The sequence below is a fragment of the Mytilus galloprovincialis genome, chromosome 2, assembly GCF_965363235.1.
Source record: "Mytilus galloprovincialis chromosome 2, xbMytGall1.hap1.1, whole genome shotgun sequence".
Classification (NCBI taxonomy): domain Eukaryota; kingdom Metazoa; phylum Mollusca; class Bivalvia; order Mytilida; family Mytilidae; genus Mytilus; species Mytilus galloprovincialis.
The window spans coordinates 96,198,422-96,225,131 of NC_134839.1; the positions used below are offsets into that span (position 1 = coordinate 96,198,422).

The 26,710-nt window shown below is 32.1% G+C and overlaps 2 long non-coding RNA genes across 3 annotated transcripts; one reads left to right on the forward strand and one right to left on the reverse strand.

Moving 5' to 3' along the window:
* The first annotated feature begins 6,756 nt into the window (after positions 1-6,756).
* On the forward strand, positions 6,757-9,403 carry LOC143064994 (uncharacterized). The gene is made up of 4 exons (XR_012975371.1): positions 6,757-6,838; positions 7,167-7,389; positions 7,750-7,825; positions 9,161-9,403. It is a non-coding gene; the product is annotated as an uncharacterized LOC143064994 (long non-coding RNA).
* Positions 9,404-21,523: 12,120 nt separating this feature from the next.
* Positions 21,524-24,173, reverse strand: LOC143062465 (uncharacterized). 2 transcript variants are annotated; one of them, XR_012974764.1, is made up of 4 exons: positions 24,102-24,173; positions 23,210-23,432; positions 22,756-22,831; positions 21,524-21,774 (listed from the first exon to the last, which is right to left on the reverse strand). It is a non-coding gene; the product is annotated as an uncharacterized LOC143062465 (long non-coding RNA). The 2 variants fall into 2 exon arrangements; XR_012974765.1 differs by lacking the exon at positions 24,102-24,173 and adding an exon at positions 23,923-23,940.
* Positions 24,174-26,710: the final 2,537 nt, after the last annotated feature.

Below are 26,710 nucleotides of genomic sequence, written 5' to 3' on the forward strand. Positions count from 1 at the left end.
GTTGAATGCCACAGTAAGTGTGCGAGGAAAATGCCGCATTCATTTGTTTGCGAGGAAAATGCCGCACTCATTTGTTTGCGAGGGAAATGCCGCATTCATTTGTTTGCGAGGGAAATGCCGCATTCATTTGTTTGCGAGGGAAATGCCGCACTGGGTTGTTTGCGAGGGAAATGCCGCATTCATTTATAGTAGTAATGTTAATTATATTTACTTTGTTTATAGTTATTACTTGGTATTCATTATTATATTTATTTTACAGATCAATGGAAACAATTTGAGTGTTATGCCAATGATTCAAGATTTGCCAGTATCATACGAGATTTACCCTCTTTTGTCGAATCGTCTAGATCAAATTCTACAATTAAGAAATACAAGTGCTATTTTAAAAAGTTTGAAAAATGGTGTGTTTCATGTTCACTTGAGTGTTTACCAGCGACAACTACTACGATTTCTATGTATATAGGTGGACTCATTCAACAGGGATCCAGTGTTGCGATGTTAGATGCAAGTTTTTATTCAATAAAATGGTTTCATGACTTTAATTTCAAACATAATCCTTGTTCAGACAAATCCCTTGGTCTTATTTATGAAGGAGGAAGGAGATTGCTAAGTAAACCTATAAACAAAAAAGAACCTATTACGCCAGATATATTAAGGAAAATTGTTTTGAAGTTCGGAGATCATAATAATCTCAAAAAATTGCGTGTAGTAGTATTATTTCTGTTAGGATTTTCTGGATTTTTGAGGTATAGTGAATTGGCTAACATTAAGATGAATAATATTGAGTTTCAAGTCAGTCATGTTAAAATTCGCATTGATAAAAGCAAAACTGATTTATACAGAAGGGGTAATTCTGTTGTTATAGCTGCAACAGGTACAGATTTATGTCCAGTTTTTTGGTTAAATAAGTATATCAATTTAGCTGAATTGAGTTAAAATTCTGATAGCTATATTTTCAGAGCACTGTCTTTTATGAAATCGAAAGATGTTTATAAATTATGTAATGTAAATAGTCCATTGTCCTATACCAGAGCGAGAAAAATTTTGTTAGAGAGTTTATCAGATATTGGTTTAGATAAGCTTAAGTTTGGGCTTCATAGTTTGAGAAGTGGTGGCGCTTCTACGGGGGCTAATAGAGGAGTCTCTGATAAGTTACTTAAAGTCCACGGTAGATAGGCTTCTGAAAAAGCCAAAGATGGGTATATTAAAGACAATTTAAAATCTCAAATGGCTGTTTCCTTGAATCTTGGCATATAGTTCTCAAATTATTTATTCCTTTGTTTTATCGAAGTTACTGCGAGCAAACAAACCTAAATTATGACTTGTCTCTTATTTAGCCATGTATTTAGTATAGAAATGTTTTAAATTCGGACGAATTCATGAGGGAGAATTTAAATTTATTTCTATTCCGTTATATTTGGAATTTCCCTATTCTATTTCTATCTTTAGACTTGTGGTACAAGTTTGGCTAGTATGTAAATCAGAAGTGGTCTGATGTTACTGTTGTTTTCTGCACGAATATTTCGAGGGCGGTAGTACGGGTGGGGTTTTATAGGCATATATAACAGGTCGAGAACTCTAGATTTTCTGACGTCAGAATATATTTGCATAGTAATTTCCAAAACACAAGGCCAATATGGCCTTGAAAAACTGACCAATCGACTCAATGAACTACAATGCATTGTGGGCTACTACGAGTAAACTACTACTTAAAACACGTGGAATTAGTGGGAAAACAGTCAATTAATATATTGTCTGGGACTCTCATTACCAAAGTTTTTATTCTGCAAATATATTTAATGTAAAATATATAACGTAATCTTCAATTTGCATTCTCAGATTAAAAAAATATTGTTTATTGGCTTCACGATTCGACTTTCTTTTTCGCCTTGCAAAAGTAGTTGAACCGGTTTTGTGCATTGTTATGAATTGAACCAGCATTAATTTCACGACATGACACAGTGAAATATCAAATGAAGTGACCACTGTCCAGTAAGAAAATCATTTCAGCCCTTTTAAACCTGTATAATGTTATTGCAAAATCATTTCTGCCTAGAAAAACACGAAACTTTCATTGAAACACTTCTTTCTGTACTGAATGTGGTTTTTTTTATAAGGACCTGAACTAATAGTAAGAACATCATAATATTCAGTATGCTAAAAATAAGTGTTATGAAAGCGGCAGGGGCAGGTACAGCCATTATAAAAAGGGGGTCCTAACCCTGAACAAAAGGCCCGGGAGGGGGTTCCAACTACATGTCCCCATCCAAATGCACTGATCGTCCAAAAAAAGAGGGTCCATCCCCCGGAACCCCCGCCCCCTGGATCCGCCACTGAGCGGGTACGGTATATAGCTCAATACATTTTTTTATAGTTTCATCCATCGATAATATCCGTTTGTTGCTTATTTTATCACAAAATATACCTCAGAGGTTTTTTATCGTTCGGCTGCTGTCCTGTTGACCTATGTCAAATATCTCCAATATTAAAAGTCTCTGGATCATAGTGGGTGCCATATTGCCTATTATTTTTTTTCTTAAACGTGCTTTGTATAGAGAAATAAGAAGATGAAGTATGAGTGCCAAATGAGACATCTTTCCAACAAAGACATAATTTAGTAAAGTAAGCAGTCATAGGTCTAATGCTAAAAAGTAAGCTATTAATGACCCAAAAATTACAAACAATCAAAAAAAAAAACAAAAAAAAAAAAACCCGACCCAATTAGATATATAAAAGGACAAGAAATCTATCCCATCAAAAAAAATATATATTGTATAGGAGCCTGTATTTCAGTGGTTGTCGTTTGTTTATGTGTTACATATTTGTTTTTCGTTCATTTTTTTTATATATAATTAAGGCCGTTAGTTTTCTCGTTTGAATTGTTTTACATTGTTATATCGGGGCCTTTTATAGCTGTCTATGTTATATGGGCTTTGCTCATTGTTGAAGGCCGTACGGTGATCTATAAATGTTAATTTCTGTGTCATTTTGGTCTCTTGGGGACAGCTGTCTCATTGGCAATCATACCACATCTTCTTTTTTATTATAGATCCAACGCTGCAATTTTCACAAAACATATCAAATTTTCCACCTTGTCGCACATACATATGGATAAAATCATTACAGCTTATTTCCTAATGCATGTGGAGCAAAACTTTGGTTAGCTTGCTTGCTTTGTTTGTATATTGTACAAAATATAAAATATACAAGTTGAACTATGCCTATATATATATATATATTGTTTAAAGATGTCAATCTTATTTTCAAAGCTTGAATAAGCAACTATACAAACGAAGCAAGCAAGCCAACCAAAGTTTTACTTTGCAGGTTTAAGAAATCAGCTGTAAGGATTTAATTCAGTTTGGCAAATGTCCGAGCCCGTTAAAAAACGAACAAACTGAAACTACAGTTGCTGACTTCACAACCTTCAAAACAAAGGGAACAGTTTGGAAGTCCCATATACTGAAATGTGACCAACAAAAAAACTTATGGATTTTGTTAACACTGCCATGTATGTAATATTTCTTCGCCTTTTTTACGAACACAAAATTCAAGGATCCCACATTTGCCTTTAATTATCTATACGAACATTGCTGTACTCTTGAATATAAGCACCGGCTGTTATCGACGGCTTACTTTACACCAGTAAGTTTGTCTCATGGGTAATTGTGATTTTTCGCTGTTGTTTCGTTGCTTCTGGTGGACAAATACATGAAATCTCTGTGCCATCATCAAACATGTTAATGGCTATATATCGGGTACTTCAAACCTTTTTTTCTTCGCATAGAAACAACTCTTCGCTAATCTGAGCATGGAAGTAATACTTTATATCACGAACTATAAATGAGGATAAACAAAATGAAAAACTAAGCGAAATTGTGAATCCCGCTTTGCACGAAAAAATGTGTTGTATTTCAGTAAATAACACGTGTTCTTGGTTGATTGTAAACACGTAGTAGTCCATCTTGCATTGTGACTCATTTACTGGATTGGCCAAAAACCTAGGTAAAAATAAATTGCGTCACATGTAAATAAACAATTACATGTGCGAGAACATAAGTATGCTAATTTATGCATTTCCATATAAGGTAGTGGTCCCGACCTGTATAAGTCCTGATTACGTTTGATTATTATCGATGTGCTCGAGTAACTTTGATAGACGAAGTTAACGTTAAGCTCTGCATAATATATTACAGTTATGTTTGTATTGATATGTATTTAGAGGACATTGTGAATGTATATAGATGGAATTGTGGTATATTTTTGTAAATTGTAAAATGTTCACAAGATATTAAATGTTGTTTCGCTGAGAAAATAAGAAAGTTACTGCGAGCAAACAAACCTAAATTATGACTTGTCTCTTATTTAGCCATGTATTTAGTATAGAAATGTTTTAAATTCGGACGAAATCAGGGAGATTTAAAATACACGATTTCATGGTACACCGACCCGAGAAGTTAAATGAAATAAGGTAATTGTTTCGTGATATATTTTAGCCATCATTTGTTACTTTCAGCAAGTGGCTTTACCTGTCGATCGCTGCACAATAATAAATTAAAATGTATTACGTTTATACCCGAGCCTTAGAATGATCGAGATTACATAGTGTAAATTAATCAGCTAGTTACATTATCTTCTACTGTCCCCTTTTATTAATCGATGGCAATCCCATTTTGAAATTAATTAATCGATTAAAATAAAAAAAATATGGTTTTAAACTTAGTTTTTAGAAGAAAGACCTTTATAACTATATATTGCATTAAGCATATCTAAAGTACGTCGACACCCGGGATCGACACTTAGCTCATTTTACAAAGACATGTCAAACCGACACTACTACTGAGAAGCTAGAAACAATGTAATTTAAAAATTTACATTGTCATAGTTTTAGGACACTGCTGTTGTGTGTATCAACAACAAAAAGTATTGTACCTTATTATCGGAACAACTGGTTTAAAATAATGTTGATGTCGACGAAGAGCTCTGAAACCGCAGAAAAAAAGTTAAGTGTAAATTGGTACGACTTTATCCAGCAACGTATTTCAACAAACTGTCAAAAACTTCGGGGAAATTATGTCGTTGATGATCTAATCACTACAAACGTTTTGTAACGTGTAACCGGGCGGGGACGTTTAGATATTTTTATCCTCGGGTTCGTACCAGTTTCCTGGGATTTGAAAAGCAATTCAAAAGTTCGAAAGTCAATAAAAAGTTTACACTATCACTATCATATATGAAACAAATACTATACTACATAAAACGAATTTCAACTCCTATCAACCTAAACCGAACTTGTTGAATTGAAACTGTTTAAAACTCTTTCAGTCCAATACTGTTTAAAACTCTTTCAGTCCAATACTGTTTAAAACCAACTGTTTGAAACTATAGTCTGAAACCTAAATGTATGGAACTGGTTTGAAACCTAAATGTATGAAACTGGTCTGACGGGTTGGAACTATTGTCTGAAACCTAAATCTTTGGAACTGGTCTGAAACCTAAATGTTTGGAACTAGTCTGAAACCTAAATGTTTGGAACTAGTCTGTGACCTAAATGTTTGGAACTGGTCTGAAACCGAAATGTTTGGAACTGGTCTGAAACCTAAATGTTTGGAACTGGTCTGAAACCTAAAAGGTATAACACTTTATTTAATAAACATGTCTATAACTGTCTGAACAATAGGGCAGCACTAAGGCATGGTATGTCAGCAAACACTCACTGCAATAGTGAGAGATGTGAGACGCAAAACCTTAGCACCAGCCCTGTTTGGACAATCTGTACCGAAACAACAGTCTCAGCCTTTCTATATTCTGTCCGCAGGTTCCAAGCACTACACTTCACTTAAACTTAACCGACTGCCTGCTATAAACTACTCCCTTTCCAACCTTTCCGGTGTTCACTGTCTGCTGTCTTCGGTACAAATGACGATTTGAACAACAAATGGAAGTGTTTAACGACCTTGACTGGCTATACAGCCCTCGCACGGTCGGGTTCGAACTGAATAGCTACCCACTATTTATACTTCGAACGCGGACCTCGTAGAGAGCACCCTAGCAACAATTATACAGGTAAAGCGTCTGATAGCAACCAAGGTTAAAGGGATGATTTTTAATGCCGTTTTCAACGATAAAGAGATCAAATGGAAAATTCAAAGAGGTTTCGATTAATACATAACTGTAAGAAATATTATAACCTTCTTAAACTGTAAATTCGTAACAGTTTTTACAAAATCTTCGTTCCCGTGAAACTTATTTCAAATTTCATTAAGGTCTCTTCTCAGGATATAAGCCATCTGTCTGGCGGGCTTTTAAGCTTTTAAGTCGACAAAATAACAGATCAATGTATTCAAGTGAATTTAAGTTTTGTGATAATTCAAAAGTACAAGGGATACATTAATTTTTCTTTGATGTGCCGCATAAGCATCCCTATAAAATAAAACAGTACATCCGTGACCCATAAGATATTTTATGCATTACATTGGCTATTTTCTATCAAAGTCCAGACCAGCTTTCGGAAAATGCATGTCTTGTTTTACTTACATATTAATTTGTATCCCACATCTAATTACGATCATTCATTTTTACATATCGAATAAAATCAATCTAAAACTCTAAATCTTCAAGTGTTAATAATAAGTAATCGTGTTTATAGAACCAGTTCCTTGTCTAGTGCACAACTACATGTACATGTATTACATGGACTTACATATACTGTCGATCTATATAATACATGTATACGTTTCCTATGTATATGATGTAAACTTGCAAAATTTAAATCTTGGTAGTATATAAAGACCTTCAGAATTATTTCGTACAGATCACTCTCAATTAGATATCTCAGGTGAGTCTTATAACTAATTAGGTTTAATTTATTTCACATCAACAAATTTATATTTATATGGTAAAGAACCATTTTACCAATTTTAACTTGCAATAACACTAAACATTAAGATAATAGGTGTGAAAAACAGTATGTGCGGGAACACATATATTGATTTGTATATCAATTGTTTGCTTATTTATTTTTTAATTCATTTTCTTTCAATTTTGTTACAGTGCCTTTCAATGCATAACTTGTGTTATTATTTAAGCGTTCGCAAGAATAACTTAATCTCAAAACACATTATATTGTCATAATGAGTTGAAATCAAAATATTTCCTAATTCTAGTCACCAACCACCATCAAAATGAACAAATCCATCATCCTTGTCCTTGTCCCATGCCTTGTTGCTTTCGTCATGGCCCAGCAATACGGATACCAATCCGGATACCAGTCAGGATACCCAGCTTACTACCAGAATCAACTTAATGCCTACACACAACAGAGAGGACTGTACAATTATGGAAACGCTGCCACAGCTCAACTCAAAGGAGCCAAACTTCTAAATTACTGTAAGTATATTTTTTAAAACAAAAAAACGCTAATAATCATGACAGGACATATTCGGTTATTACAAAATTTATTTAAACCTATTTTTTTTTGTCATTTCTTTCCTTACAAAAAAAGATAACATTACTTTACTCAATTTTGTATATTTAAAAATTATTTAAAAAAAGGAGTTGAGTAAAGAGTTTATAAATTCAATGTTTGTACATTGTTATAGTTTGTTAAAAAATATTATACAATAGTTATCAGTCTTGCCTAAATACTTTGTATTCTCAATAGTATATACATACAAAACGTTCTTTTAATGTTCATGCATTATTATAGTATAAAAAAAATATTCAAAGCATATATAATCTGTATTTCAGTGTTCGGATTCTTGCTTCTCCTGGACCTCACAAACGCCACAGGAAACTCATTGACTAGCAGCTTGGGTTAAACTATGTAAGTATATTCAAATGTAGAATTTCCAGCATCCTTAAAGTCTTTTAAAAACAACCTACGTGTACATGTTTATTTACGTCCGAACAAATAAATCCCAGATGTCCCAAACTTGTATCTCATTTCCACCTTTACCACATCTATTTTTCATTAATTGTAAATCAAAACGTAAAACCAAGATCTTTGGTTTCTTCTTTTTTCATTCTGTAAATTTTGGGTTTCACTCATATAATATATTTATCCATAAATTGGTCTTATTTTCAACATTCTTATGCTGGTAAAGAGCACATTCTTGGCGACGTGATTAGGAAGCATACAACAGTTAGTTGTTTGTTTCTCATTTTGGCCACTGTGGATTTTTCAAATATAAGAGCTAGTGTGCAATAAAATTCATATTTTGGATAGCTTAAGATGAAAACAGCCTTCATAGTATATATATCTTTATTGGAACATCGATCAAGATTGTGTAATGTATGTATTATATAGGCTGTTTTCTGTATGACAGTCCGTATTTTCATATCTATAAGCATTGAAGTTCTAGTTTAAATCAAATATTGGGAGAATATGTGCCATGTTCATGCCCCTTAATTTGTGCAATATTTTGTGGTAAATAAATGCAATATGTTACCATGGATACACAAAAAAGGAATTATATTTCACCCTTTTAACTTTCGAAAATTAAATCTATGGAATATACTGATTATATACATATGCACTTTTATTACACAACAGTTGGCTGAATGTATTAGAAAGCCAGGAATAGAAGACGATTTAACATTTTGTGGTTCAATTTTAATTTCATTTTCTAACTATGGAGTGCTACCTTAGCAGATAATTTCTTTAAGAAACCAAATAAGAATTAAAATCGGAAACTTCATTAATTTTCCCAGTGAAATTACCTAACCTTAAATCGGATAACAGGGAAAATACCATGTGACCCACTTGCTGTCCAAGAAAAAGATTTTTTTCAATCACTTTTTGATTGGAAATTGCACCTTGTTTTTCATCGTTTTTTTTTTAATCGTGAAATAATTAGCTGTCAAAAGTAAGTTAAAAGATTGTAACATAAACACAATTTTACGTATATATTTAATAATTGACCGTAGAAGTCTTATCAACAACCAAAAGATAGGAAGATTATATTTCTGAACTGTGACAAACGAAAAAAATGCATTATCGACAACAAAGGTCCATTGAAAGCGTGATTGTAATAGGTGACCGAGTTGTTTTAATGAATGTAAAAAGGGGACGGAAGAATAATAGTTTTGTTAAAACATAATACACACTTTTTCGAATGCGCTGGATTCTGTTTTAACTTTATCTATATTTTTATTTCAGATGCTTACTACGTATACATAGTCAACTTAAACTAAGATGTTACTGCAGGATAACTTGATTTGCTAGCTCGACCTGCATTACCTTAAATTATGTCGTTTCCCGGTTCCAATGTTGTGTTTTCACAAGAGTAGAAACCAATAGTTTTACTGATCATTTAGTGTTTCAAGTCGATATGCAGAAGTTTATGTTAACAACTTGTATAATTTATTTTTACAGTTACTAAAATAAAAAAAAATGTATGAATGATTTCTTCACGTTTGTATATAGATTATATGATAATACATAGACAGTATGATTTAACTAGCGCAATAAATCTAAGAATACTAATAATAATCTTTTATTCGTAAGCAATACAGCTTATAGAATATAAATATTACAAATATTCAATTACATCAGTGAAATATATTTACATTTAAACAATTAGTCAAATAATCATATAAGTAAGTATACCCATATAACAGTACAGCAGAGTATGATAAAACATAACACATATTAAGCATTTATAATGATTAAATTAATTACGTGCCTTCTCGGCCAGAAATAAAAACTTCCATAAATTGTTAAGTTCCTTTACATTATGAACCGATAGCAGTTGTATGAGTTTAAAATAGTTTAAAATTCGAAGGTTTTCTCCAATAATATGGTTTGATAAATTTCTATCGAAGGTCATTATACTTTTCACATACTAAAATAAAATGATATTCATCTTCAATTACTTGTTTATCACACATATTACAAAGTCTCAGATGTCTCTCAATATTATAAAATCGACCAGTTTCTATATTCAAACAGTGAGCAGATATGCGATATTTGCAAATAAATGGTTTATAAATATAATTTACAGCATGATTTAAATAAAATTGTAACATGTTGGCGAGTCTTCAAAAATGAGTTCATTTCACTATGAAAGCTACCCTTTACTCTATCTTTGAATTCACTTAAAAACAAATCCACATTTTACACCCTGATATAATCATACATCCTGGAACCCATACATGTATAATATGTCTCTAATTCGACAGGCCCAGTTATATTTGTCGTTTGGTTTTTTTTATTACATCTCTCGAGCATTTCTTCATAACAACATTTAAGAATACAGTTATCAGTACATACTAGTAATAACTTAAACTAATATTTTAACTTTCGACAATATCTTTCTATAAACATAGGGTATCGTCCCAACTCACAATAAACCATATAATTAACAGTAGATGCTTTCACCTTTAATATACGTTTTAAGAATTTCATTTGAACTTGTTCGATATCATCACATTTGTGATTTCCCCAAAATTCAAAACTTTAATTCAAAATACTTGCTACATACGTGTCAAACACTGACAGCATAGTTTCAAAATTAAAACAGTCATCCTGCAATTTACTATACAGACTAAATAATGCTTTACGACCTTGGTTTGCTAATGATTTTTGAGTATATGTAAAATAACCATTATATCTAAATAAAATACCCAGATATACAAATTCATCACACATATCTATTGAATTTCCATTTAAATACCATCTCTAATTTGCTTTAACTTGTCCTCTGTTTCTGAATACAACAATTTTGTTTTTAAACAATCAATAAATAAATTGTACTTATCAGAATAGACATTTAAACAAAATCATCTTTTGTAAATCTTCAATATTTTCACTGAACAATATTGTGTCATCTGCATACATAAGTAAATACAAGTTCCACATTTTTAACTCATAAGGTTGACATCCTTGACTAATAAGCTCTATTTCCATGTCATTTACGTACAATGAATATAAAAATGGGGATAACGATTCCCCCTGCATTAAACCAACATTACTATTAAAGAAATTTGAGAAGTTACCATCAAATTTTACTCAACATTTAAGTTTTGAATACATAGATTTTAATACATTTAATAGTTTACCAGTTACACCTAATCTAATAAGTCGTAACCATAATTTCATATGTGTGACACTGTCAAACGCCGTTTTATAGTCTACAAAACAACAATAAAATCTTTTACCAGATCTCAAAGATTTTGAAATTAAAAAATTGAGAGCGAAGATGGCGTCAGTAGTACCATAACTGGGTCGGAAGCCAAACTGGGTATCTGTTAGTACATCATGGTTTCTACTCCATTTAGTAAGTCGAGCGTTGATGAGAGTTGTAAACAGCTTTCCAACATGGGACACAAGAGATATTCCACGAAAGTTTCCAGGCTGATTAACGTCACCCTTTTTGAATACAGGGATAATAATACTTTTTACTCACAATGAGGGAAAGTCACCATTTGTAAGAATACAGTTAAATATTTTACACAACACAGGTTTAATGAAATTTTTACTCATAATACTGTACTCGTTCATCATATTATCGTATCCTGTAGATTTGTCTCGTTTTAACTTTTTAATACCATTATCAAGCTCTTTTTCCGTAAATGGAGAATCAAGCTCATCGAACACAGTACCTGTATTTTCGCCTGGTAAATCTTGCGGGTGTATATCTGGGTTTGAAGTTAATTTCTTAAAATGTTCTTCAAACTGCTCTAAAGTAGTTATATTAGGATGCATAACCTTTTTACGTTTCTTAAATTTCCTATAGAATTGTTTCGGATTAGTCCTTTTTAACGAAGCCAACATGTTACTCTGAGTCTATTTTCATTGGACCGGTACTTATTAAAAGTTCCTAGTGCCTGTTGGTAAGCATTATATAAGTTTTTACATTCATCTGTAAACCATGATTTATCCGTTGTAGTTCTAAATTGTTTATAATCATCAGTACATATATCACAGTATTTTTTAAGTCTAATTTCTGACTTTGTAAACTGTTCAAAAATATCAGACAAAAGTTTATTTAATTCATCCACGCATATATTGGTGTCACTATTTTCATCTATATTGGTCAACATATCCTCAAACTGCTGGGCGTTAGACAACAAACTCTCTCTGACGTCATCTTCGCACTCGTTTCTCCATTTAAAAGTATTATAAACATGATTACCACATGAGCATTGATCTTTGATCAAATTTACAGTATTGTCCCTAAGGTAAAATTGAACTGACAATGGAGCGTGACATGTAAAACTGGTAAACATTCCTACGTTAATACTCTTTACAATCTTAACTATATTCTCAGATAATAATAAATAGTCAAGTACACTACAACCATTTTTATTATTAAAAGTTATTTTACCACTATCTTCGCCAAAACGTCAGTTACAAATGCGTAACCCGGAGGATTTACATGATTGTAAAATTTTTGTTCGAAACTGTTGGGCACTTTTGTATCCTCGGAATGTCTTTGTACAAAATCTTGCCTATCATTTTCATAATCAATAAATGAGATATTGTCTTGTAATAATGGATCTAAGAAATCGTTCAATAAATAGTCCGGTTTCAAACCAACACGACCATTTAGGTCTCCTAAAACAGCTACTGTACCAATATTAGAAAGAGATTCTATTTGTTCTTGCAAAATATCAAATACATCACAGTTATATTTACGATAAAACACATTTTTATCTGGAGGCATATATATAGAACATATGTATAAATCTAAATTATCAGGTGTTATACTTTTATCAATTTTAAACCAAATCATACAATCCACACAACATTTCACAATTTCAATAAAATCCAATTTTTTTTTTATAAAACACTACTATTCCATCCCCGTTACATTTCTCTCTGTATAAACACTTTTTGACGTAACCTTTTAGATCAAAGTCTCCAGGGAATTTGACCCAGCACTCATTGAAGCACAGAATATCGTATTTCTTTATAATTTAATTTTTTTTCCATCTTTTAGCTTTCGTATTATTCCTTTCGAAATATTCCAAGAACACACATTTAAACACTCATGATTTCCCGTTTTAGTATTACATTTGTTTAGTTTAACATCACACTCCGCTGGTCCCTACTCCTTCCACAATTGACCGTTAACAAATAGCTTATCGCCGAAAATATATGCCTTCTTATGATTTTTCCGCTGTTGTTTCAAGTACAACCTTTGGATAATGGGGGCTTATACCAAAATGTGTTTCCTTTAGGCGATTCGATACACTGCGGACATACTCCCTGTCGGACATATCGCAGAATTTAGCCACGATTGGTATAGGCTTTGACGCGTTAGTGTTGGGTTTTCCTAATCGGTATGCCTTTTCAATTTTAATTTTGTGTCTAGCATTTCAATGTTAAGAAATTGTTCACAAAAATTAAGCACTGTGTCGACACGGTTTTCACTCACTTGTACCGCGTCACTCTTCTTATCCACTGTCCTTGTTGCACCCCCCTTATTCTCATTATTCGTTTCAACATTGTCATATTTTTCTTCCAGCGCAAAGAACAGAAGGTTTTGTTTCAGATTATCTGTTTCTATGTCTATCAGTTTGTCTCGGACACATATTGTGTCTGTTTTTGTCGTCTCAATACCATTGTTGATACAATCTACCCTCTTTTTAAGAGCTAAGTGTTCATCTTTAATATCAGATAAAACTTGTGCACTTTCTTCCAACTTGCTTATTCTGTCTTTGCATTGGATCATTTCGTTATCAAGCTTATTGTGTTTTGTGTCCATCTTTTCTAAACGTTCTTCAATTTTATCTAGAGTGCTTACTTTTGTCTCGACTCTTGCCATACGATGGCAGAGCTCTTTGAAATAAGAATCAATTGCGGGTGGTTTGGGGGATGGCGGCATTGGTGTTGTCATCATCGGCGGAGGGTACGACATGTATTGGGGCATACTTTGAAATCCCATAGGTGTACTTGTCATTTGTGTGTATTGGGGTCCTTGATTTAGTGAGTTATTCATTGCCATACTTGTATATTGATCGGAACTTGAGTTGTCTTCACTAAGTGTGTCTGAACGTACCTTGTTTTTGTTATTGTTTTCTTTGTTTACGTCCATACACTGTCTTTTGCTCGTTAAACCAGATAGGTCCGATGAGGAAGAATTTTCATATTTGTATTTATGGGCTGTTGATCGCCGTGGTCGATACAGCTGAGTCATTCTCTCTTTTCTTAAATTTTACTTTAAATGCATTTACCAGTATTCAAATATTCTTGCGATTTAAACAACCATCATGAGCGTTTTTCAAAGACTATTTGAAAAATGATACCATGGAAATAACACTTTCATGCCAGTCTTTAGCATTTGTGGAATTGATTCAACCCAAAGGGGGGCAAAATTTATTATAACATTATAAATGGCAAATCAGACTAATTCAAAGGGAAACACCATTAGTTATAACATTAGGTCTTTTTGTTCACTCATCGATTTCAATATATTGGAATTTTATGCGACTGTCATACAAGTGAGAGGTTTTCTATCTAGAAACACAAGGTTTAATCCACCATTTTTTACATAAGGAAATGTCTGTACGAAGTTAGGAATATGATAGGTTTTCGTTTGATGTGTTTGAGCTTTTGAATTGATTACGTACTTATCGTTTCGGATTTTCCTCGTTTTGTTAAGTGTAATTAATTATGGACTAAAACTCTGGGAGGGTGGTCCTTACTATGCAGTGGGTGGTAGGAAACAACTGCTAGAATAGGTCTATAGTCAGGTTTACAATTATTGTTAAGGTCGCAAAATGACGATGAAATAATTGCAAGGTTGCTAATATGCAAATAAACTCATCCCAGATACCAGGATTAAAATGTAAAAAACTCATCAGTGACGCTCGAATCAAAATAGGTTGAAAAGACCGAATAGTACGAAGTTGGAGAGCATTGAGGTCCACAAATTCCTAAAAGTTTTGCCAATACAACTAAGGTAATCTATTCCTGAGGTAGAAAATCCTTAGTATTTCTAAAAAATCTAAATTTGTAAACAGTTAATTTATAATTATGACCATATCAATGATAATTCATGTCAACACAGAAGTGCTGACTACTGGGCGTGTGATACCCTAGGGGAATAAAACTCCACCAGTAGTGGCATCGACCCAGTGGTTGCAAATAAACTCATCACATATATCAGGATTGAAATTTATCAGTGACGCTCGAATAAAAATAGGCTGAAAAGTCCAATTAGTACGAAGTTAAAGAGCATTGAGTACCAAAATTTCCTATCAGTTTTGCCAAATTCAGCTAAGGTAATCTATTCCTGAGGTAGAAAAAAGTAATCAGACATCGATATTTTCCTATAGATTCGTATTTAAATAAGCAAAAACCGGTGACATTATATATCTTTTATCAGCAGATGTCGTACATGTATCACGTGAAAAAAAAAGAAAGTCAACTTTCAAAAATGAGTAATTAAAATATGCCGAGGAATTCATCTCTTAAAAAAGGAATAGGAAGCATGGACTATTGCAAATTGTTTTAAAAATGTGAAAAAATAAAAACAAAACATCAATGATCCGATTTTTACGGAAGTGAATTCAAATATGTATGCAATTAAGTTACTCCTCATTACAGGAGCTGGTATCGTTTAGAGGTCGGTTCAACCCCTTTTATTATGATTCAGTGTGGATACATTTTTTTACAAAATTAACACAGAATATAGACTTTTGTCTAGATTTAAAATAAACGTCGGTGAACAAAACTGTCAAGAGAGGTGCAATGTGGGTACTTTCATTTAAGCTTTAAATACATATTTGTTACCAAATATATATAATTAAAAGGGTATGCTTTGTTTTTATATTACAGCAGATTCCAACGAGTATGAAGCTACAGGTAGATTCTTTGGTTAGCTTCCTTGCTAGCTCAACCATGAAATGATTATTACCTTAAAATTGGGAGGAGCATAGCACTAATTCATCATCCAATGAAAACACTCATATCAATGGCCTGTTTATAATAATAATGTATGTTTCATACAAACAGGTTTACCTAAACAACTTTGCAAATTAAATTTAATTTCTTATAGTCTTTGATTGAATTAAAAAATTCTTTGTATTACAATAAATTAGAAGCGGAGTTACGGTTTATTTTTTGTTCAAGGATGATAATATTTAGTGTTGATTCAATGCTAAACAAATAGAAATTTTATATATAGAAAATCCACATCATTTCCCCTTGTACTCTCATAGTTGGCAATTTGGTACTTGATAGATGGAGGAGCAGTGCTAGCAATGATTTCCTAAAAAACAAGTTTAGAAATTTAGATATTGGTTTAAACATATATATATAAATATGGACCAATTCAAGTACACCTTCTAGGATGCGCTCGACTTTCGTGACTTAGCACGATTTTTTTTTAATTTAAAGGTTGTAATAGGACTTTTTGTAAACTTTAAACGCTAGCACATCATAGAAAATCAAGAGAGTAATCTATGCTTCAAATTTTATAACAAAAATATCTGTGGATTTTCTACAAAGATCTTGGTTTTTTTGACACAAAATCCTGTTTAACTTTAAAAATGCAATGAAACTATTAATAATAATGCTTGCTTGAAGTTTCCCCTTTGTATATGTACAAAATGGCCCATCTCTATTATTCATTATCTTTGCTGTTTTTATACTATTGCAGTTTGAAAAATTCGTAATTCAAAGGCAACAGAAGGATATTTACGCCGTGATTGTACCATTGTAAAGTATATACACATAACTGTATTTATAAATGAACTGAGTAATTGATTGAATTAATAAAATTGGCAATTCAAACACACCTACAACATGCTTGTGAATATTTAGATTGAAAACTTATTTTTAAACTGACTTGTAAAAACTTGTAAAACTAGTTTTACAATGTTTATATTCTGTCACTAGTTCTGATTGGTTCTCTGTTTAACTATTGACTCCACCCACAGGCTTGTGTACCTTACCTAATAATGATTTCATGGTTGAGCTAGCAAGGAAGCTAACCAAAGAATCTACATATAGCTTCATACTCGTTGGAATCTGCTGTAAAATACACGAGCATGATGGGTTAATCGATGTATCAACTGCTCACCTCTACTGAAAACAGATGGAAGTGTTTCCCCGAGGATTATACAGAATACAAAAAGGGCTGAATTGGCGTAGTATGCAGAATACACAACGTAATTAAAGCACAACTGATAAGTCTTATAAGTACCTAGTATAAATATTTGTGAGGTCAACCATTTTTTAATAAGCGCATTTGCTAATGCGAATATGGTGAATTTTTTAACCTTACGTCAATACTTTCCATACTCTTGCTGTGTGCAATCTTTTAATTGATAGACCTGAGACCTTTTCCATTTTGATCTTCCCTCAATTGGTTTATTACACAGGTAACCATAGGGAGGCATATGGGGGTCAAAATCGCCACTTATTAAACTAGAGTTTATCTTGAATTTATGTCCAAAAACTACCTTGACTACCCTTGTGATTTCGCACCGTCGGTGATATGTTTGCCTATCTACAGTAGTTTCATTCAAAAGAAGCATAAACATGGGTAAACTTTGTCTTTAAAGGACGATATCTCATAAAAGAAGTCGACTAATAATTACGGTCATTTAACCTAGTCGTAGAATCTGTCCTGCTGATGCTCTTTGCTTTTTACAGTTTCTCTTTATCTACTTTAGTTCCTTAAAACACCAAAATATGTAAAATTCGTATTTCAAGGGGCATTACTTCTAAAAGGATTGTTGAACACACTAATGGATAAAAGATTCTTTTTTAAAGGGCAACAACTCCTACAAGAGTCTACTGACAATTTCGACCATGACAAGTGATTTGTAGATCTCGTCCTGCTTATCGTCTTACCTATTTACAGCTTCACTTATTCTGCAATGATAGTTTTTAATGGTAATCGTCGTTTAAAGGTAACAACTCCTATATGATTTACAAACAGACAAAAGGTAGATTAAAGCTTTCCTAAAAATTCAGTCCCTGTCAGATTTTCTTAACCTTAAACGGTTTACAAGATAGTAGATAATAAAACAATGATCACCATACATATTTTTGAAACTAAATATCCTACGATTGATTGTCGCCATGTTTAATTTCTATCTGGTCGAGTAGTTATTCTAAGAGGAAAATATTCTTTAAAGTTATCGGACGACGCACAGCGGATGCCTTGCGATGCCAAAAGCTCCCCCTCGCCTTTTGGTCCAGGTGAGTTAAAATGAAGAGTGTTTGTGGATAATGCGAGTTTGTATCCTAGGCATGGCTATTTTTATTTACATAGGATATGAATTTTTAGCAATTTCCACAAAGATTAGCGCTTGTTCATGGGCTATATAATAGGAGTGTAAGCCGCAATTTCGATAACTTGCAGAACATTTTTTCTCAAAGCTTATGGGTGTCACATGTGGAGAAGGATCTGCTTACACGTCCGGAGCACCACAGATCACTCCCAGTTTTTGGAGGGGTTCGTGTTGCTTAGTCTTTACTTTTGTATTTTGTGTCTTGTGTACTTTTATTTGTCTGTTTGTCTAATTCATTTTTAGCCATGGCGTTGTCAGTTTATTTTCGATCTATGAGTTTGAATGTCCCCCCTAGTATCTTTCGCTCATCTTTTTCAACAACATACGATTTGATATGAACTCAATACCGATCATACAATCATTATATAAAGGTTCTCAGTCACCAAACATTTCTTCTTTTTTTCTTTCGAATTACAGATATGTCTAAAAAATAAAAGTGAATTAAATCTATCCATTTGTGTGTTTTCTTAAGTTGCCTTATATATGTTCATAGATATCCATCAATTATAAAAAATACAATGTCCCGCCGGCCTTGAGCTGAATGTAAAACAAATCTAAAGTAAAACGAAGTATTTGCGGATTTAAATTTTAAATGTAAATTTTACTTTAATAATTATATAATAATGATATTATACTTCAACCGGGTCTATAGTTTAATAAGTGGCGATTATGCTTCCTTATTTTTATGGTTACCTGCGTAATAAACCAATTGAGGGAAGATCAAAATGTAAAGGGTCTTAAGTCTAGCAATCAAAAGATTGCACACCACGAGAGAGTGGCAAGTATGGACATTAAGGTCGAAAATACACCATATTCGCATTAGCAAATGCGCTTAATAAATGGTTGACATCTCAAATATTTATACTAGGAACTTAGTTCATAAGACATATCGGTTGTGTTTTAATAACGTTGTTTATTCTGCAAACTACACCAATTAAGACCCTTTTGTTTGCTATATAATCCTCGGGGTAACGCTTCAAATTTTTTTCAGTAGAGGTGAGCAGCTGAGACATCGAGTAACCAATCAGGCTCGTGTATTTTGTATAAAAACAAAACAGACCCTTTTAAATATTTGAGAACTAAAAGGTATTTATAGCTTAATTACTAGTGAAAGTATTCACATTGCATCTATCTTGACAGTTTTTTTCACCTACGTTTATTGCAGATCTAGACATAAGTCTTTATTCTGTGTTAATTTTGTAAATGTATCCACCCTGAATCATAAAAAAGGGGTTAAGCCGACCTTTAAACGATCCGAGCTTCTGTTATGAGGAGTACCTAACATGCTTAAATATACTCCCATAAAAATCGGGATCATTGATGTTTTTTTTTTCTCCACATTTTTAGAACAATTTGCCAATAGTCAATGCTTCCTATTACTTTTATAAAGAGATGAATTCCTAAGCATATTATAATTACTCATTCTTAAAAGTTGACTTTTTTTGTCAACGTTTCCGTAAATATTACTTTTTTTTCACGTGATACGTCATCTGCTTATACATAATGTAACCGGTTAGTGATTATCTAAATACATGTTGAAAGACGTTCATAGCTGCAAAATATAAAAGTGCATTTATTTTCTAAAAAAACTTGATCATTCCCGCTACTTTTTTTGTCTTAACAGATACAAATTGTCTTATTGGTGCAATTTAGTTTTTGTGTGCGATATCAATGTAACGCTATTTCACGAAGAAATAAATAGATTTGAGAGATAGTAGATACATTTTCGATATTGGCATCAAACGAATCTATGAGAAAATAACGTTGTCTGAATACATTATACACTTGCATATCAGCAACCTTGCATTTATTTCATCGTCATTTTGCGACCTAAACATGCATCGTAAACTTGAAAAAAGATTTATTCCAGCAGTTCTTTCCTACTACCTTCTGCATAGTAAGTGCCTAACTCCCCGGAGTTGTAATCCATAATTTATGACACTTAACAAAACGTATGTGTTGAAAAAAGTAAAATTACAAAATTACCGAACTCCGAGGAAAATTCAAAACGGTAAGTCCGTAATCAAATCAAAAGCTCAAACACATCAAACTAATCGAAAACAACTGTCATATTCCTGACTTCGTACAAACATTTCCTTATGTAGAAAATGGTGGACTAAAACTTGTTTTATAGCTAGGTAAACCTTTCACTTGTATGACAGTCGCATAAAATTTCATTATATTGAAAACGATGAGTGAACAAAACAAATCTAATGTTATAATAAATGTAGTTTCCCTTTGAATTAGTCTGATTTGCCATATTTAAGGTAGCACAATACAAAGATTTTTTCACTCCCAATCAGACAACTTTAAACTGATGTAATTCATTTCATCCTTCTTTATATTTTATAAATGAGGTACCAAAAGAAAGAAGAAAGATTAATCTTTCAAATTGTGATAATTTCATTATGACATAATTATTACATAATTAATTATTATGTAATTAGTTGCTATATTGTGATGTCCACACTTGAATGAATTTAGCGTCTTTGTTCTTCATAGCATCCAAAAACATTTTATAGATTCTTATACTACACAGCTTGACCTCCAAAAATGTGTCTCAGATTTCCAAAAACATCAATAGAACAAATTTTATACCCAATTGAATTTAGTGGTCTCTTATGAATTGATGCTGCAAATTTCATTGAAGATTTATGAGAGAATGAAATACAATAGGAAAAATCTGAGACACAGTTTTGGAGGTCAAAATATGTTGTGCAAGAATCTATAAAAATGTTTGGGATGCTATGAAAAACAAAGAAGCTAAATTCATTTAAGTATGGGCATCACAATATGGCAACTAATTACATAACAATTAATTATATAATAATTATGTCATAATGAAATTATCACAATTTGAAAGATTAATCTTTCTTCTTTCTTTTGGTGCCTCATTTATAAAATTTAAAGAAAGATAAGTGGAATTACATCAGTTTAAAGATGTCTGATTGAGGATGAAAAATCTTTGTATTGTGCTACCTTAATGTTATAATAAATGTTGTCTCCCTTTTGGATTGATCCAGTTCCACGAATACTTAAGACTGGCATGAAAGTGTAATTTCCATGGTATCATTTTTCAAATATTCTTTGAACAACGGTTATGATGGTTGTTTGAATCGTAAGAATACTTTTATACTTGTAAATGCATTAAAAGTGAAATTAAAGAAAAGAGAGAATGACACGGCTGTTTTCTTTTTTTTTCTTAGATACATTGCGCTTGTTTTTTCATACCTTCTATATATTATCATATAATTCATGTACACACGTGACAAATTATTTCATAATTTTTTATTTTAGTATATGTGAAAATAAATTGTACAAGTTGTTAACATAAACTTTTGCACATCGATTTGACACAGTTCACATAATCAGAAAAACTATTGTTTTCTAATCTTGCGAAAACACAACATTGGGACCAGGAAACGAAGTAACTCAAGGAAAATGCCGATCGAGCTGGCAAATCAAGTTATCCTGAGGTAACATCTTAGTTTAAACGGACTGTGTATATGTAGTGAGCATCATCTAAAATAAAAATAAAAATAAATTTTAAACAATGTATGAGTCCAATGTATCTGAATATTTCAAAATTAAGGTATCATGTTTTTACTAAACTATTATTCTTCCGTCCCCTTAATTCGTTCATTATCACAACTTGGTCACATATTAGAATCACGCTTTCACTGGACATTTGTTGTCGATAATGCATTTGTTTTCGTATTTCACAGCTCAGAATTATAACGTCTTCTTTTTGCTTGTTGATAAATGTACTAGTTAGTGAGATTTCTACGGTCAATTACAGTATACAAAAAACAAAAATGTGTTTAAGTTACAATCTTTTAACGTACTTTTTACTTACAGCTTATTATTTCACGATAAAAAAAGGTGCTATTCCAATTAAAAAGTGATTGATAAAAATCTTTTTCTTGGTCAGCAAGTGGGTCACATGGTATTTCCTTGTCGATTGATTTAAGGTCAGTTGTATCGAGTGTCATAGCAAAACACAAATGAATGATAAAAGCGCAACGTGTCGATATTTCACTGGGAACATTAATGAAGTATCCGAAATTAATTCTTATTTGGTGTCTTAAACAAATTATCTGCTAATCACATTGCCGTGATTGTGCTCTTTATCAGTACAAAAATGTTTAAAAATGCCTTATGTGACCAATTTATCGAAAAATATATTATATCAGTAAAACCCCAAAGAAGATTTACAGAATGAAAAAAGAAGAAACCTTAGATCTCATATTGGTTGAACGTTTTGATTAACAATTTATGAAAAACAGATGGGGTTAAGGTGGAAATGAGATACTGGTTTGAGATTGTGAATTCAAACATCGGCTTAGAAAAGTACAATAGCAGAAGGAACGGGCATTAAACCAATGACACCTGGTTTCGGACAGGTAATTAGTCATTGGGATATGCATGTCCTGATAGACTGACTTTTAGCGTCTATTCTATCTAAAATGATGACACAATGAATGTTGTATTATGTTTACTTACAGGTTTCAACCCAAGCTACTGGTCAATGAGTTTCCGGTGGCGTTTGTGAGGTCCAGGAGAAGCAAGAATCCGAACACTGAAATACAGATCATATGATATTTTAATATTTTTAAATTACTATAATAATGCAGAAATGTTGAAAACATACGCCTGTTAGCAAACAATTGGTATGTACTTGTATAAGTATTTAGACAAGAGACCGAACACTGAAAGCAGATAAATAGTGTATAATGTTTTTGTTAACAAACTATAATAATATATAATCGTAGAATATATAAGCTCCATACTAATACTCGTTTTTTTTATCAAATCAATTTTAAGTATACAAAATTGAGAATACAAAATACTTATTTTGCTGTTGGAATGAAAGAAATGATAAATATATAAGATTCTTAATAACCATAGATGTCCTTCAATGGTTATTAACGTATTTTTGTTTAAATATAAGACTTACAGTAGTTAAGAAGTTTGGCTCCTTTGAGTTGAGCTGTGGCAGCGTTTCCATAGTTGTACAGTCCTCTCTGTTGTGTGTAGGCATTAAGTTGATTCTGGTAGTAAGCTGGGTATCCTGACTGGTATCCGGATTGGTATCCGTATTGCTGGGCCATGACGAAAGCAACCAGGCATGGGACCAGGACAAGGATGATGGATTTGTTCATTTTAATGGTATTTGGTGACTAGAATTAAGAAATATTTAAATTTTCATTTATTATGACAATATAATGTATGTTGAGAAAGTTATTCTTGCGAACGCTTAAATAATAACACGAATTATGCATTGACAGGCACTTTTACAAAATTGAAAGAAAATGAATAAAAAATAAATAAACAAATAAACAATTAACAAACAAATAAATCTGTATGTTCTCATACATATTTTTTTGTGCACCAATATCTCAATGTTTAATACTGTTTTACTAAATATTTATTGTAAAACATCGTGTGAGCCTGCAACATCCATGAAAATAAAGATTCCTTGAAATTAATATAAAAAAAATATTGAGATATCTTACAATATGACAAAATGTTCTAAATGATGCTTCCGATAGACTTCATAAGTAAACATGTTGAAATTATAGAAGAAGTAATCGTTGTGAATTTTATTTGAAGCATGAATGAAACATTTTGTTTGATACGGATGGCATATAATTCAGCTTTAAGACTTACCTGATATATCTGATTGAGAGTTATCATATATATTTTTTCTTTTTATAAATTTCATGATAAAAATATTATGAATGGCAAGTTCAAATTGGTTAAATGGTTCTTCACCATGTTGATATTTGTGTAAGTTTAACAACAAAGTAAATAGTTGTTTTGAAATAAATTAAACATCTAAGACTCACCTGAGATATCTAATTGACAGTTATCTGTACGAAATAATTCTGAAGGTCTTTATATACTACCAAGGTTTAAATTTTGAAAGTTTACATCATATACATAGGAAACACTTACAAGTATTATATAGATCGACAGTATATGTAAGTCCATGTAATACATGTACATGTAGTTGTGCACTAGACAAGGAACTTGTTCTGTAAATACGTAGACTTATTATTAACAATTTCAGATTTAGTAAGTTTTAGATTGATTTTATTCGAAGTATAAAAAATAATTATCTTAATAGGTGTGGGATGCAAAATGTAGGTAAACAGGACATTAATTTATTAAACGAACGCAACATTTATACTGCATCCTCAGATCTGAGTTATTCAAAAGTTTGAATTTCGAGCATTTAGGACAAAGTTAACATCGGAACTAAACACATTTATTTCTAAAAAAAAAAAAAAAAAAAAAAAAAAAAAAAAAAAAAAAAAAAAAAAAAAAAAAAAAAAAACAGTTGTTGGCATGACACGGGTTATGTTCTTCTCATATATTTTATGATAGTATGATACTAAACCCCTAACGGGATGGATTGTACCTGATATTCATATGATGAAGACATAATCTTTCAATCAGTTTAAATGAGGTCTGGAGCTGGCATGTCAGTTAACTGCTAGTAGTCTGTTGTTATTTATGTATTATTGTCATTTTATTTATTTTCTTTTGTTACATCTTTTGACATCAGACTCGGACTTCTCTTGAACTTAATTTTAATGTGCGTATTGTTATTCTTTTACTTTTCTACATTGGCTAGAGGTATAGGGGGAGGGTTGAGATCTCATAAACATGTTTAACCCCGCCGCAATTTTGCGCCTGTCCCAAGTCAGGAGCCTCTGGCCTTTGTTAGTCTTGTATGATTTAAAATTTTAGTTTCTTGTGTTTAATTCGGAGTTTAGTATGACGTCCATTATCACTGTACTATTATGCATATTTTAGGGGCCAGCTGAAGGACACCTACGGGTGCGGGAATTCTCGCTACATTGAAGACCCATTGGTTGCCTTCGGCTGTTGTTTGCTCTATGGTCGGGTGGTTGTCGCTTTGACATATTCACCATTTCCTTTCTCAATTTTACATACACAATTTGGAGGTTCTCGAAAAAATAATTGTGAACTGTATTTTGTGAGACGGCTACTTATAGCATATTTGCTATTTATAAATTAAAACAATTAGCAAAGTCATGAAGAATTCTTGTCTTGACGGTCTATTTCTATCTGTGACAGGAGAGTTTTTCGGATAGTTAAGGAAAATGAATAGAATGTTTTCTACAAACATTTTGCATTAAATTTTGAAATCGGTTTTGATAAGGCTTATTTAAGTATTTACGGGACGGATACATGTTCTACGATATCAGTACACTTGTCAGGTTGCAAGACAAGAACTATCATAGCATGTTATTTTGTTATGCTTCACTTATGGACATTATGTTTTTCGGTCTATGCGTTTGTTGTACCGTTCGTCCGTCCGTCCGTTTGTCGTACCGTCCGTCTGTCCGTTTGTTCGTCCGTCCGTTCCGCTTCAGATTAAAGTTTTTGGTCTCGGTAGTTTTTGATGAAGTTAAAGTCCAATTAACTTGAAACTTAATACACATGTTCCATATGATATTGTCTTTCTAATTTTAAAGCCAAATTAAAGTTTCGACCGGTTCACTGTATCCTTGTACCGGCATCCTTGTACTATGGACACTTTCTTATTTATTCTTTTATTTTATTGGTTATTTTACTCGCTTTCATAATTATTTTAAAATTACGGCAAAGGTCTCAACTTATTTTCTAGTTGATGGCTATCACGAAGAGCAATGTATATATACCACTGTATAACTAAGTAGATGTGTCAATTTGCTCTACAGTTTCTGTTCCATAGTTCTCTTGTATCTTTAGACTTTAGATCTGATGATTTTTGGGTAGAATTGAGATAGAAAAAGACTAAGAAAAGTAGGAATTTTATGAAATGATCGACAGTTCCAGCAAGAACATTTTTTTTAATGATAACTATTTTGTTTCAAATATAACACAAAAAGTTATTATGGGAAGCCTATTCCTAACAGGAAATATTTCTTTTTTGTTACACAAATTTACTGACCCCGAACATTCAAAGTTTTCCTTTAATTGCGTTTTTTTTGGAATTCTATCGTGCAGTACTACTTATGTACGTTTCACTTTTCACCTTTTTTGCAATATGTAACAACTTTGTACTCTAATATAATTGGATCTTTAAATGGAATTTTCTTTCAGATTATGGTACTATAGAAACCTACAAAAATAAAATTGTATATTGAATCACAAGACAGGTACCTCAAAATTGTAGTCCAAACCTAATACAGTACTGTAAAATAACTGGTACTGACTAAGTTTAAGATTTAGTATTAAAATATTACAATATCTGCAATGTATGATTTCACTAAGTTTTATCACATTTTACCTTAAATATTGAATTCTTAGGGGAAAAGCCTTTATCCTAATCGATACTTTGCAAAAACAGTATGATAATATTTCTCTATTTTAAAAAAAAATATTCTGTGATTTTTTCGTAAAAGAAGCGAATATGAAATTTTGTATTTTCATATTGTATATC